The sequence below is a fragment of the Eschrichtius robustus genome, chromosome 1 (assembly GCF_028021215.1).
Source record: "Eschrichtius robustus isolate mEscRob2 chromosome 1, mEscRob2.pri, whole genome shotgun sequence".
Classification (NCBI taxonomy): domain Eukaryota; kingdom Metazoa; phylum Chordata; class Mammalia; order Artiodactyla; family Eschrichtiidae; genus Eschrichtius; species Eschrichtius robustus.
Window position 1 is genome coordinate 100771207 of NC_090824.1, and position 14338 is coordinate 100785544.

Genomic DNA, 14338 nt, shown 5'->3' on the forward strand with positions numbered 1-14338 from the left:
CGAGTTGAAATATGGAGCTCAGGGGCACTGCAATTCACAAACCTGCCGAGTTATAAATGATAACTCTCGTCCACAAATATATTGAGGGAAGGCAACGAAGAGGATTTGAAAGCAAGGAAGAATTGAAGGAAACTGATTTTAGGAGGTAGATTCGAATCGCCTTTAAAGCACAGGAAAAGCGGCAAAACCTCGACAATGATGCCCTTGGCCAAAAAGGGCGTATGCGTTTTCTCCTGAATATATTCAGGAAAAAACGCATACGCCCTTTTTGGCCAACCAAGCAACCTGCAAAGGCAAATCAGCGCTACAAAGAAGTCTCGCTTCCCATCGGTCAAAAGGACCATGCTGAGTAAAGTGTCTAAACCAGAAATGCAGGGCAGGCCATGGAGAAACTGGAGCCTTGCTACGCTGATGGGCGGGATGTAAATTGCCAACAGGCACTCTGGAGAAGTGTACGGTGTGTCCTGAAACACCTAAAAAACTCAGCTTAGAGAGCATAGGGCACTTCCACTCATGGGCGTATAAATTGGGAAAACTAAAAATCAGCAAGACACAGGCACCCCAAAGTTTAGGGCTGCTCTGCTGACAAGAACCTCCACTGAGTTACACCTTAAATATCCCAGGAAAGAGAAAAATGGATAAAGACGTTGTGGTCCTTATGTACAATGGAATATCACTCAGCCATGAAATCAACGTCATAAGGCTAGTAGCAACATGATGAGTGGATTTAGGTACGACGATTCTAAGTGAAATAAGTCAAACAGAAAAAGACACTTATCATAAGATATCACTTATAGAGGGAATGTAAAAACCGCTACACTTGAACTGAATTACAAAACAGAACAGAGTCACACGTTTAGAAAACACACTATGGCTGCTTAACGGGAAAGGTGAGGTGGGGTGATGCGTAAAACAAGGGTTTCAAATTAGCTCAGATACCGTTCCATAAACCCAATATGTAATAGACAAGACCTACTCCTTGCTCAGTGAACTGGACTCAACACCCCCTATTCAACGCCCAAGAATATATCTGACTAGTAAGAATCTTAAAACCTATGTGTTGATATCCCTCTGTAAGTGAGTCAAGTGGGTGTAAAGCGGCCTAAACACAGCAGTGAAAAGCAGCTAAACCCCATTATAAAAATCAACTACTTTTAAAAACCCGTGAAACAAAGACAGTGAAAGAGAGAGAAATTCTTACAAAATTCGTTCAGGGGCTGTGATGCCACCTGGATTGACCATATCTAGACCCACTGCTGATTGAGACATATGGGTGAACACTCTTGGGGCTGAGAGGTTTCGTGAGGTTGGGTGAGCAAAAGCAGACCCTTTTAAGTAATACTGCGTGGTACCCATCCCATGGGTCCCAAATCTCCAGGTTCAAGGGCATCTTCCTACATCGAAAACATGCATGAGACACCCAGAAGATGGTACACCGTGTGATCGGGAAAGGTTTCTAAAACGCACCTCATTTCTCATCTCCTTGTGCTCGGGTTCGCCATTCCAGCCGTTTTACTAGCAATCTCCCTCCTTGGAGAATCAGCACCTTTAACCTCCTGTTCCGTCCAGGTTGCCATTTGTCCTGAGGATGAACGGGAAGAGGGCGAAACAATGAGAGACTAGCTCTAGGTGTTGGGACAGGCACAGGTCACTCTATTTTCCCATCAGGAAGAAGAATTAACCACAGGCTCAGCCTGCCCCCCCGGAACCAGAATAGGGCCTGAAGCAATCCTGCGCTTTTGCGGCCTGCTCCCAAAAATGCGAGTTGAAAAACGTAGCCCAGGGGCACTGCAATTCACAAACCTGCAGAGTTATCAATGATAACTCTCGTCCACAAATATATTGAGGGAAGGCAACGAAAAGGATTTGAAAGCAAGGCAGAATTGAAGGAAACTGATTTCAGGAGGTAGAATCGAATCGCCTTTAAAGCACAGGAAAAGCGGCAAAACCTCGACAATGATGCCCTTGGCCAAAAAGGGCGTATGCGTTTTTTCCTGAATATATTCAGGAAAAAACGCATACGCCCTTTTTGGCCAACCAAGCAACCTGGAAAGGCAAATCAGCGCTACAAAGAAGTCTTGCTTCCCATCGGTCAAAAGGGCCGTGCTGTATAAACTGTCAAAACCAGGAATGCAGGACAGGCCATGAAGAAACGGGAGCCTTCCTACGCTGATGGGCGGGATGTCAATTGCCAACAGCCACTCTGGAGAAGTGTACGGTGTGTCCTGAAACACCTAAAAAACTCAGCTTAGAGAGCATAGGGCACTTCCACTCATGGGCGTATAAATTGGGAAAACTAAAAATCAGCAAGACACAGGCACCCCAAAGTTTAGGGCTGCTCTTCTGACAAGAACCTCCACTGAGTTACACCTTAAATATCCCAGGAAAGAGAAAAATAGATAAAGACGTTGTGGTCCTTATGTACAATGGAATATCACTCAGCCATGAAATCAACGTCATAAGGCTAGTAGCAACATGATGAGTGGATTTAGGTACGACGATTCTAAGTGAAATAAGTCAAACAGAAAAAGACACTTATCATAAGATATCACTTATAGAGGGAATGTAAAAACCGCTACACTTGAACTGAATTACAAATCAGAACAGCGTCACACGTTTAGAAAACACACTATGGCTGCTTAACGGGAAAGGTGAGCTGGGGCGATGCGTAAAACAAGGGTTTCAAATTAGCTCAGATACCGTTCCATAAACCCAATATGTAATAGACAAGACCTACTCCTTGCTCAGTGAACTGGACTCAACACCCCCTATTCAACGCCCAAGAATATATCTGACTAGTAAGAATCTTAAAACCTATGTGTTGATATCCCTCTGTAAGTGAGTCAAGTGGGTGTAAAGCGGCCTAAACACAGCAGTGAAAAGCAGCTAAACCCCATTATAAAAATCAACTACTTTTAAAAACCCGAGAAACAAAGACAGTGAAAGAGAGACAAATTCTTACAAAATTCGTTCAGGGGCTGTGATGCCACCTGGATTGACCATATCTAGACCCACTGCTGATTGAGACATAAGGGTGGACACTCTTGCGGCTTAGAGTATTGGTGAGGTTGGGTGAGCAAACACAGACCCTTTAAAGTAATACTGCGGGGTACCCATCCCATGGGTCCCAAATCTCCAGGTTCAAGGGCATCTTCCTACATCGAAAACATGCATGAGAAACCCAGAAGATGGTACACCGTGTGATCGGGAAAGGTTTCCAAAACGCACCTCATTTCTCATCTCCTTGTGCTCGGGTTCGCCATTCCAACCGCTTTACTAGCAATCTCCCTCCTTGGAGAATCAGCACCTTTCACCTCCTGTTCCGTACAGGTAGCCATTTGTCCTGAGGATGAACGGGAAGAGGGGGAACCAATGAGAGACTAGCTCTAGGTGTTGGGACAGGCACAGGTCACTCTATTTTCCCATCAGGAAGAAGAATTAACCACAGGCTCAGCCTGCCCCCCCGGAACCAGAATAGGGCCTGAAGCAATCCTGCGCTTTTGCGGCCTGCTCCCAAAAATGCGAGTTGAAAAACGTAGCCCAGGGGCACTGCAATTCACAAACCTGCAGAGTTATCAATGATAACTCTCGTCCACAAATATATTGAGGGAAGGCAACGAAAAGGATTTGAAAGCAAGGCAGAATTGCAGGAAACTGATTTCAGGAGGTAGAATCGAATCGCCTTTAAAGCACAGGAAAAGCGGCAAAACCTCGACAATGATGCCCTTGGCCAAAAAGGGCGTATGCGTTTTTTCCTGAATATATTCAGGAAAAAACGCATACGCCCTTTTTGGCCAACCAAGCAACCTGGAAAGGCAAATCAGCGCTACAAAGAAGTCTTGCTTCCCATCGGTCAAAAGGGCCGTGCTGTATAAACTGTCAAAACCAGGAATGCAGGACAGGCCATGAAGAAACGGGAGCCTTCCTACGCTGATGGGCGGGATGTCAATTGCCAACAGCCACTCTGGAGAAGTGTACGGTGTGTCCTGAAACACCTAAAAAACTCAGCTTAGAGAGCATAGGGCACTTCCACTCATGGGCGTATAAATTGGGAAAACTAAAAATCAGCAAGACACAGGCACCCCAAAGTTTAGGGCTGCTCTTCTGACAAGAACCTCCACTGAGTTACACCTTAAATATCCCAGGAAAGAGAAAAATGGATAAAGACGTTGTGGTCCTTATGTACAATGGAATATCACTCAGCCATGAAATCAACGTCATAAGGCTAGTAGCAACATGATGAGTGGATTTAGTTACGACGATTCTAAGTGAAATAAGTCAAACAGAAAAAGACACTTATCATAAGATATCACTTATAGAGGGAATGTAAAAACCGCTACACTTGAACTGAATTACAAATCAGAACAGCGTCACACGTTTAGAAAACACACTATGGCTGCTTAACGGGAAAGGTGAGCTGGGGTGATGCGTAAAACACGGGTTTCAATTTAGCTCAGATACCGTTCCATAAACCCAATATGTAATAGACAAGACCTACTCCTTGCTCAGTGAACTGGACTCAACACCCCCTATTCAACGCCCAAGAATATATCTGACTAGTAAGAATCTTAAAACCTATGTGTTGATATCCCTCTGTAAGTGAGTCAAGTGGGTGTAAAGCGGCCTAAACACAGCAGTGAAAAGCAGCTAAACCCCATTATAAAAATCAACTACTTTTAAAAACCCGTGAAACAAAGACAGTGAAAGAGAGAGAAATTCTTACAAAATTCGTTCAGGGGCTGTGATGCCACCTGGATTGACCATATCTGGACCCACTGCTGATTGAGATATATGGGTGAACACTCTTGGGGCTGAGAGGTTTGGTGAGGTTGGGTGAGCAAAAGCAGACCCTTTTAAGTAATACTGCGTGGTACCCATCCCATGGGTCCCAAATCTCCAGGTTCAAGGGCATCTTCCTACATCGAAAACATGCATGAGACACCCAGAAGATGGTACACCGTGTGATCGGGAAAGGTTTCTAAAACGCACCTCATTTCTCATCTCCTTGTGCTCGGGTTCGCCATTCCAGCCGTTTTACTAGCAATCTCCCTCCTTGGAGAATCAGCACCTTTAACCTCCTGTTCCGTCCAGGTTGCCATTTGTCCTGAGGATGAACGGGAAGAGGGCGAAACAATGAGAGACTAGCTATAGGTGTTGGGACAGGCACAGGTCACTCTATTTTCCCATCAGGAAGAAGAATTAACCACAGGCTCAGCCTGCCGCCCGGAACCAGAATAGGGCCTGAAGCAATCCTGCACTTTTGTGGCCAGCTCCCAAAAAAGCGAGTTGAAATATGGAGCTCAGGGGCACTGCAATTCACAAACCTGCCGAGTTATAAATGATACCTCTCGTCCACAAATATATTGAGGGAAGGCAACGAAGAGGATTTGAAAGCAAGCAAGAATTGAAGGAAACTGATTTTAGGAGGTAGATTCGAATCGCCTTTAAAGCACAGGAAAAGCGGCAAAACCTCGACAATGATGCCCTTGGCCAAAAAGGGCGTATGCTTTTTTTCCTGAATATATTCAGGAAAAAAAGCATACGCCCTTTTTGGCCAACCAAGCAACCTGCAAAGGCAAATCAGCGCTACAAAGAAGTCTCGCTTCCCATCGGTCAAAAGGACCATGCTGAATAAAGTGTCAAAACCAGAAATGCCGGGCAGGCTATGGAGAAACGGGAGCCTTGCTACGCTGATGGGCGGGATGTAAATTGCCAACAGCCACTCTGGAGAAGTGTACGGTGTGTCCTGAAACACCTAAAAAACTCAGCTTAGAGAGCATAGGGCACTTCCACTCATGGGCGTATAAATTGGGAAAACTAAAAATCAGCAAGACACAGGCACCCCAAAGTTTAGGGCTGCTCTGCTGACAAGAACCTCCACTGAGTTACACCTTAAATATCCCAGGAAAGAGAAAAATGGATAAAGACGTTGTGGTCCTTATGTACAATGGAATATCACTCAGCCATGAAATCAACGTCATAAGGCTAGTAGCAACATGATGAGTGGATTTAGGTACGACGATTCTAAGTGAAATAAGTCAAACAGAAAAAGACACTTATCATAAGATATCACTTATAGAGGGAATGTAAAAACCGCTACACTTGAACTGAATTACAAAACAGAACAGAGTCACACGCTTAGAAAACACACTATGGCTGCTTAACGGGAAAGGTGAGCTGGGGTGATGCGTAAAAGAAGGGTTTCAAATTAGCTCAGATACCGTTCCATAAACCCAATATGTAATAGACAAGACCTACTCCTTGCTCAGTGAACTGGACTCAACACCCCCTATTCAACGCCCAAGAATATATCTGACTAGTAAGTATCTTAAAACCTATGTGTTGATATCCCTCTGTAAGTGAGTCAAGTGGGTGTAAAGCGGCCTAAACACAGCAGTGAAAAGCAGCTAAACCCCATTATAAAAATCAACTACTTTTAAAAACCCGTGAAACAAAGACAGTGAAAGAGAGACAAATTCTTACAAAATTCGTTCAGGGGCTGTGATGCCACCTGGATTGACCATATCTAGACCCACTGCTGATTGAGACATAAGGGTGGACACTCTTGCGGCTTAGAGTATTGGTGAGGTTGGGTGAGCAAACACAGACCCTTTAAAGTAATACTGCGGGGTACCCATCCCATGGGTCCCAAATCTCCAGGTTCAAGGGCATCTTCCTACATCGAAAACATGCATGAGAAACCCAGAAGATGGTACACCGTGTGATCGGGAAAGGTTTCCAAAACGCACCTCATTTCTCATCTCCTTGTGCTCGGGTTCGCCATTCCAACCGCTTTACTAGCAATCTCCCTCCTTGGAGAATCAGCACCTTTCACCTCCTGTTCCGTACAGGTAGCCATTTGTCCTGAGGATGAACGGGAAGAGGGGGAACCAATGAGAGACTAGCTCTAGGTGTTGGGACAGGCACAGGTCACTCTATTTTCCCATCAGGAAGAAGAATTAACCACAGGCTCAGCCTGCCCCCCCGGAACCAGAATAGGGCCTGAAGCAATCCTGCGCTTTTGCGGCCTGCTCCCAAAAATGCGAGTTGAAAAACGTAGCCCAGGGGCACTGCAATTCACAAACCTGCAGAGTTATCAATGATAACTCTCGTCCACAAATATATTGAGGGAAGGCAACGAAAAGGATTTGAAAGCAAGGCAGAATTGCAGGAAACTGATTTCAGGAGGTAGAATCGAATCGCCTTTAAAGCACAGGAAAAGCGGCAAAACCTCGACAATGATGCCCTTGGCCAAAAAGGGCGTATGCGTTTTTTCCTGAATATATTCAGGAAAAAACGCATACGCCCTTTTTGGCCAACCAAGCAACCTGGAAAGGCAAATCAGCGCTACAAAGAAGTCTTGCTTCCCATCGGTCCAAAGGGCCGTGCTGTATAAACTGTCAAAACCAGGAATGCAGGACAGGCCATGAAGAAACGGGAGCCTTCCTACGCTGATGGGCGGGATGTCAATTGCCAACAGCCACTCTGGAGAAGTGTACGGTGTGTCCTGAAACACCTAAAAAACTCAGCTTAGAGAGCATAGGGCACTTCCACTCATGGGCGTATAAATTGGGAAAACTAAAAATCAGCAAGACACAGGCACCCCAAAGTTTAGGGCTGCTCTGCTGACAAGAACCTCCACTGAGTTACACCTTAAATATCCCAGGAAAGAGAAAAATGGATAAAGACGTTGTGGTCCTTATGTACAATGGAATATCACTCAGCCATGAAATCTACGTCATAAGGCTAGTAGCAGCTTGATGAGTGGATTTAGGTACGACGATTCTAAGTGAAATAAGTCAAACAGAAAACGACACTTACCATAAGATATCACTTATAAAGGGAATGTAAAAACCGCTACACTTGAACTGAATTACAAAACAGAACAGAGTCACACGTTTAGAAAACACACTATGGCTGCTTAACGGGAAAGGTGAGGTGGGGTGATGCGTAAAAGAAGGGTTTCAAATTAGCTCAGATACCGTTCCATAAACCCAATATGTAATAGACAAGACCTACTCCTTGCTCAGTGAACTGGACTCAACACCCCCTATTCAACGCCCAAGAATATATCTGACTAGTAAGAATCTTAAAACCTATGTGTTGATATCCCTCTGTAAGTGAGTCAAGTGGGTGTAAAGCGGCCTAAACACAGCAGTGAAAAGCAGCTAAACCCCATTATAAAAATCAACTACTTTTAAAAACCCGTGAAACAAAGACAGTGAAAGAGAGACAAATTCTTACAAAATTCGTTCAGGGGCTGTGATGCCACCTGGATTGACCATATCTAGACCCACTGCTGATTGAGACATATGGGTGAACACTCTTGGGGCTGAGAGGTTTGGTGAGGTTGGGTGAGCAAAAGCAGACCCTTTTAAGTAATACTGCGTGGTACCCATCCCATGGGTCCCAAATCTCCAGGTTCAAGGGCATCTTCCTACATCGAAAACATGCATGAGACACCCAGAAGATGGTACACCGTGTGATCGGGAAAGGTTTCTAAAACGCACCTCATTTCTCATCTCCTTGTGCTCGGGTTCGCCATTCCAGCCGTTTTACTAGCAATCTCCCTGCTTGGAGAATCAGCACCTTTAACCTCCTGTTCCGTCCAGGTTGCCATTTGTCCTGAGGATGAACGGGAAGAGGGCGAAACAATGAGAGACTAGCTCTAGGTGTTGGGACAGGCACAGGTCACTCTATTTTCCCATCAGGAAGAAGAATTAACCACAGGCTCAGCCTGACTCCCGGAACCAGAATAGGGCCTGAAGCAATCCTGCGCTTTTGCGGCCAGCTCCCAAAAAAGCGAGTTGAAAAATGGAGCTCAGGGGCACTGCAATTCAAAAACCTGCAGAATTATAAATGATAACTCTCGTCCACAAATATATTGAGGGAAGGCAACGAAGAGGATTTGAAAGCAAGGAAGAATTGAAGGAAACTGATTTCAGGAGGTAGATTCGAATCGCCTTTAAAGCACAGGAAAAGCGGCAAAACCTCGACAATGATGCCCTTGGCCAAAAAGGGCGTATGCGTTTTCTCCTGAATATATTCAGGAAAAAACGCATACGCCCTTTTTGGCCAACCAAGCAACCTGCAAAGGCAAATCAGCGCTACAAAGAAGTCTCGCTTCCCATCGGTCAAAAGGACCATGCTGAGTAAAGTGTCTAAACCAGAAATGCAGGGCAGGCCATGGAGAAACTGGAGCCTTGCTACGCTGATGGGCGGGATGTAAATTGCCAACAGGCACTCTGGAGAAGTGTACGGTGTGTCCTGAAACACCTAAAAAACTCAGCTTAGAGAGCATAGGGCACTTCCACTCATGGGCGTATAAATTGGGAAAACTAAAAATCAGCAAGACACAGGCACCCCAAAGTTTAGGGCTGCTCTGCTGACAAGAACCTCCACTGAGTTACACCTTAAATATCCCAGGAAAGAGAAAAATGGATAAAGACGTTGTGGTCCTTATGTACAATGGAATATCACTCAGCCATGAAATCAACGTCATAAGGCTAGTAGCAACATGATGAGTGGATTTAGGTACGACGATTCTAAGTGAAATAAGTCAAACAGAAAAAGACACTTATCATAAGATATCACTTATAGAGGGAATGTAAAAATCGCTACACTTGAACTGAATTACAAAACAGAACAGAGTCACACGTTTAGAAAACACACTATGGCTGCTTAACGGGAAAGGTGAGGTGGGGTGATGCGTAAAACAAGGGTTTCAAATTAGCTCAGATACCGTTCCATAAACCCAATATGTAATAGACAAGACCTACTCCTTGCTCAGTGAACTGGACTCAACACCCCCTATTCAACGCCCAAGAATATATCTGACTAGTAAGAATCTTAAAACCTATGTGTTGATATCCCTCTGTAAGTGAGTCAAGTGGGTGTAAAGCGGCCTAAACACAGCAGTGAAAAGCAGCTAAACCCCATTATAAAAATCAACTACTTTTAAAAACCCGTGAAACAAAGACAGTGAAAGAGAGAGAAATTCTTACAAAATTCGTTCAGGGGCTGTGATGCCACCTGGATTGACCATATCTAGACCCACTGCTGATTGAGACATATGGGTGAACACTCTTGGGGCTGAGAGGTTTCGTGAGGTTGGGTGAGCAAAAGCAGACCCTTTTAAGTAATACTGCGTGGTACCCATCCCATGGGTCCCAAATCTCCAGGTTCAAGGGCATCTTCCTACATCGAAAACATGCATGAGACACCCAGAAGATGGTACACCGTGTGATCGGGAAAGGTTTCTAAAACGCACCTCATTTCTCATCTCCTTGTGCTCGGGTTCGCCATTCCAGCCGTTTTACTAGCAATCTCCCTCCTTGGAGAATCAGCACCTTTAACCTCCTGTTCCGTCCAGGTTGCCATTTGTCCTGAGGATGAACGGGAAGAGGGCGAAACAATGAGAGACTAGCTCTAGGTGTTGGGACAGGCACAGGTCACTCTATTTTCCCATCAGGAAGAAGAATTAACCACAGGCTCAGCCTGCCCCCCCGGAACCAGAATAGGGCCTGAAGCAATCCTGCGCTTTTGCGGCCTGCTCCCAAAAATGCGAGTTGAAAAACGTAGCCCAGGGGCACTGCAATTCACAAACCTGCAGAGTTATCAATGATAACTCTCGTCCACAAATATATTGAGGGAAGGCAACGAAAAGGATTTGAAAGCAAGGCAGAATTGCAGGAAACTGATTTCAGGAGGTAGAATCGAATCGCCTTTAAAGCACAGGAAAAGCGGCAAAACCTCGACAATGATGCCCTTGGCCAAAAAGGGCGTATGCGTTTTCTCCTGAATATATTCAGGAAAAAACGCATACGCCCTTTTTGGCCAACCAAGCAACCTGCAAAGGCAAATCAGCGCTACAAAGAAGTCTCGCTTCCCATCGGTCAAAAGGACCATGCTGAGTAAAGTGTCTAAACCAGAAATGCAGGGCAGGCCATGGAGAAACTGGAGCCTTGCTACGCTGATGGGCGGGATGTAAATTGCCAACAGGCACTCTGGAGAAGTGTACGGTGTGTCCTGAAACACCTAAAAAACTCAGCTTAGAGAGCATAGGGCACTTCCACTCATGGGCGTATAAATTGGGAAAACTAAAAATCAGCAAGACACAGGCACCCCAAAGTTTAGGGCTGCTCTGCTGACAAGAACCTCCACTGAGTTACACCTTAAATATCCCAGGAAAGAGAAAAATGGATAAAGACGTTGTGGTCCTTATGTACAATGGAATATCACTCAGCCATGAAATCAACGTCACAAGGCTAGTAGCAACATGATGAGTGGATTTAGGTACGACGATTCTAAGTGAAATAAGTCAAACAGAAAAAGACACTTATCATAAGATATCACTTATAGAGGGAATGTAAAAACCGCTACACTTGAACTGAATTACAAATCAGAACAGCGTCACACGTTTAGAAAACACACTATGGCTGCTTAACGGGAAAGGTGAGCTGGGGTGATGCGTAAAACAAGGGTTTCAATTTAGCTCAGATACCGTTCCATAAACCCAATATGTAATAGACAAGACCTACTCCTTGCTCAGTGAACTGGACTCAACACCCCCTATTCAACGCCCAAGAATATATCTGACTAGTAAGAATCTTAAAACCTATGTGTTGATATCCCTCTGTAAGTGAGTCAAGTGGGTGTAAAGCGGCCTAAACACAGCAGTGAAAAGCAGCTAAACCCCATTATAAAAATCAACTACTTTTAAAAACCCGTGAAACAAAGACAGTGAAAGAGAGACAAATTCTTACAAAATTCGTTCAGGGGCTGTGATGCCACCTGGATTGACCATATCTAGACCCACTGCTGATTGAGACATATGGGTGAACACTCTTGGGGCTGAGAGGTTTGGTGAGGTTGGGTGAGCAAAAGCAGACCCTTTTAAGTAATACTGCGTGGTACCCATCCCATGGGTCCCAAATCTCCAGGTTCAAGGGCATCTTCCTACATCGAAAACATGCATGAGACACCCAGAAGATGGTACACCGTGTGATCGGGAAAGGTTTCTAAAACGCACCTCATTTCTCATCTCCTTGTGCTCGGGTTCGCCATTCCAGCCGTTTTACTAGCAATCTCCCTCCTTGGAGAATCAGCACCTTTAACCTCCTGTTCCGTCCAGGTTGCCATTTGTCCTGAGGATGAACGGGAAGAGGGCGAAACAATGAGAGACTAGCTCTAGGTGTTGGGACAGGCACAGGTGACTCTATTTTCCCATCAGGAAGAAGAATTAACCACAGGCTCAGCCTGCCGCCCGGAACCAGAATAGGGCCTGAAGCAATCCTGCACTTTTGTGGCCAGCTCCCAAAAAAGCGAGTTGAAATATGGAGCTCAGGGGCACTGCAATTCACAAACCTGCCGAGTTATAAATGATAACTCTCGTCCACAAATATATTGAGGGAAGGCAACGAAGAGGATTTGAAAGCAAGGAAGAATTGAAGGAAACTGATTTTAGGAGGTAGATTCGAATCGCCTTTAAAGCACAGGAAAAGCGGCAAAACCTCGACAATGATGCCCTTGGCCAAAAAGGGCGTATGCGTTTTCTCCTGAATATATTCAGGAAAAAACGCATACGCCCTTTTTGGCCAACCAAGCAACCTGCAAAGGCAAATCAGCGCTACAAAGAAGTCTCGCTTCCCATCGGTCAAAAGGACCATGCTGAGTAAAGTGTCTAAACCAGAAATGCAGGGCAGGCCATGGAGAAACTGGAGCCTTGCTACGCTGATGGGCGGGATGTAAATTGCCAACAGGCACTCTGGAGAAGTGTACGGTGTGTCCTGAAACACCTAAAAAACTCAGCTTAGAGAGCATAGGGCACTTCCACTCATGGGCGTATAAATTGGGAAAACTAAAAATCAGCAAGACACAGGCACCCCAAAGTTTAGGGCTGCTCTGCTGACAAGAACCTCCACTGAGTTACACCTTAAATATCCCAGGAAAGAGAAAAATGGATAAAGACGTTGTGGTCCTTATGTTCAATGGAATATCACTCAGCCATGAAATCAACGTCATAAGGCTAGTAGCAACATGATGAGTGGATTTAGGTACGACGATTCTAAGTGAAATAAGTCAAACAGAAAAAGACACTTATCATAAGATATCACTTATAGAGGGAATGTAAAAACCGCTACACTTGAACTGAATTACAAAACAGAACAGAGTCACACGTTTAGAAAACACACTATGGCTGCTTAACGGGAAAGGTGAGGTGGGGTGATGCGTAAAACAAGGGTTTCAAATTAGCTCAGATACCGTTCCATAAACCCAATATGTAATAGACAAGACCTACTCCTTGCTCAGTGAACTGGACTCAACACCCCCTATTCAACGCCCAAGAATATATCTGACTAGTAAGAATCTTAAAACCTATGTGTTGATATCCCTCTGTAAGTGAGTCAAGTGGGTGTAAAGCGGCCTAAACACAGCAGTGAAAAGCAGCTAAACCCCATTATAAAAATCAACTACTTTTAAAAACCCGTGAAACAAAGACAGTGAAAGAGAGAGAAATTCTTACAAAATTCGTTCAGGGGCTGTGATGCCACCTGGATTGACCATATCTAGACCCACTGCTGATTGAGACATATGGGTGAACACTCTTGGGGCTGAGAGGTTTCGTGAGGTTGGGTGAGCAAAAGCAGACCCTTTTAAGTAATACTGCGTGGTACCCATCCCATGGGTCCCAAATCTCCAGGTTCAAGGGCATCTTCCTACATCGAAAACATGCATGAGACACCCAGAAGATGGTACACCGTGTGATCGGGAAAGGTTTCTAAAACGCACCTCATTTCTCATCTCCTTGTGCTCGGGTTCGCCATTCCAGCCGTTTTACTAGCAATCTCCCTCCTTGGAGAATCAGCACCTTTAACCTCCTGTTCCGTCCAGGTTGCCATTTGTCCTGAGGATGAACGGGAAGAGGGCGAAACAATGAGAGACTAGCTCTAGGTGTTGGGACAGGCACAGGTCACTCTATTTTCCCATCAGGAAGAAGAATTAACCACAGGCTCAGCCTGCCCCCCCGGAACCAGAATAGGGCCTGAAGCAATCCTGCGCTTTTGCGGCCTGCTCCCAAAAATGCGAGTTGAAAAACGTAGCCCAGGGGCACTGCAATTCACAAACCTGCAGAGTTATCAATGATAACTCTCGTCCACAAATATATTGAGGGAAGGCAACGAAAAGGATTTGAAAGCAAGGCAGAATTGCAGGAAACTGATTTCAGGAGGTAGAATCGAATCGCCTTTAAAGCACAGGAAAAGCGGCAAAACCTCGACAATGATGCCCTTGGCCAAAAAGGGCGTATGCGTTTTTTCCTGAATATATTCAGGAAAAA